We start from the raw sequence: 2,043 nt of genomic DNA, 5'->3' as shown, positions 1-2,043 counted from the left end.
TCATTACAGCACAGCTCATCATTGATCACTGATCACTGATCATTACAGCACAGCTCATTATTGATCACTGATCACTGATCATTGATCATTGCAGCACAGCTCATCATTGATCATTACATCACAGCTGATCATTGATCATTGATCACTGCAGCACATCTGATCATTGCAGCACAGCTCATCATTGATCATTGATCATTGCAGCACAGAGCACAGCTCATCATTGATCATTGATCACTGATCACTGATCATTAACAGCACAGCTCATCATTGATCATTGATCACTGATCATTGATCATTGCAGCACAGCTCATCATTGATCATTGATCATTACAGCACAACTGATCATTGATCATTGATCATTGATCACTGATCGTTACAGCACAGCTCATCATTGATCACTGATCATTGATCATTGCAGCACAGCTGATCATTGATCATTACAGCATAGCTGATCATTGATCATTGATCAGTGCAGCACAGCTGATCATTGATCATTACTGCGCAGCTGATCACTGATCCTTTCAGCACAGCTGATCCTTTCAGCACAGCTGATCCTTGCAGCACAGCTGATCCTTGCAGCACAGCTGATGTGAGCCCCAGATGTGGTGTTTCCCTGCCAGAGCCCTCCCTGGGAGTGCCCGAGATGTCCCTGGGGTGTTTTATTGCCCAGCTGACAGAGGAGACAGTGACTGTGAGCAGCACAAGGCAGCAGGGTGGTTACAGCCGCAGCCTGGCTCTCCTGCAGCTCTGTATTTCTGCTTTCCTTTGATTGCTGTGCTTTGTTTCCACCTCAGGCTGGAGCCTGGCACAAAGAGCAGCAGCTGTGCCACGGAGCAGCACCTCCATCACCTCCTGGCACCTCTGGGGCACCTGCCTTGCTTCCTGCAGCACATTCTGCTCTCACATGCGGTAATTAATTTTCTCTGAACTACCTGAACATCCTTGCTAGGCAGAGAACTCAGCCTTTGCTCAAGTTCTGTGATGAGCCTGAAAGGATTTTCAGGTTTCAGCCGACTTTTGTGACTTTTGTCCTGTGACAATTCCCTCACACAGGTCTCCGTGAGTTGTTTTTTACATCCCATTCCTCACTCCTGTACAACGCATGCTTGAGGACAATATCCCACCTGTGTAGGTGACTTTCTTTCCACTCTGCACCACCCCCCATTTACTCCAGTCCCCCCCAGAGATGGAATTTCCCAATTAATTCTCTCCCCTGTACAACCCCTCGTCTCCCTGCTAACACAAGAATGGTGGGGTTTGCTGTAAATGCCTGCAAAAGCCAGTATCTGAGGAAAAAGAGAACTGGAACAAATATTTCTGTCTGCATAAGGAAGCTGAATTCCCCCTGCAGCTCCCTGAACCACTGACAATCATTACCCTTGCTCCTCCATGCATTGTTTTTGCCAGTGCTCATTATTAATCCTGTTCCTCCTGCTGCTGGATGGATTTCAAACCATCCTATGCAACAAAGAAAAGTAAATTGAAATTAGCATTATCTAAACCTCTAATTAAAGGGGTATTAATTTTTCTTCGGTGAAAAATTAAAGGGAAAAATCCCATTCTTCAAAACAGAAAATAGGTTGTCACGTTTTAATGTCAAAGTTAACTGTGAATTATGGATCGTTTGAAATAAAGCAATACAGAAGTACCCACCAGGCCTGTATCCAAAGTAAAAATGAATTTATGACAAAGTTGATATTGACCCATCATTTATAAGGTCTGTTAAATTCATCTTAGACCGGGCTTCTAGAGGAAGATGATTTATTAAACAAAGCAATATAAAATGCAGTGAAATAGATTAAGTCTCTTTTTGAAATATTGTTATCCATTAGATCTGGTAAATTTAAGTCTGTTTAAACATGAAATGCCGCTTCAGCAGATCCCCCAGCTCCCACCTCCACGTGGGGCTGCTAATGCTGAGTCCCTTCAGTGAAAAATCTCGGCCAGGAGGAGAGATGGCACTAATGATTTTATTTACTGGGGGCTTCTAAATTAATGGCCTGCAGGCGATCTTAACAATGCAGATCCTTGCTGCCTGCAGCA

Source organism: Geospiza fortis, unplaced genomic scaffold (genome assembly GCF_000277835.1).
Source record: "Geospiza fortis unplaced genomic scaffold, GeoFor_1.0 scaffold145, whole genome shotgun sequence".
NCBI lineage: Eukaryota > Metazoa > Chordata > Aves > Passeriformes > Thraupidae > Geospiza > Geospiza fortis.
The sequence above is the reverse complement of the archived record's forward strand: the minus strand, read 5'-3'. Positions refer to the sequence as shown.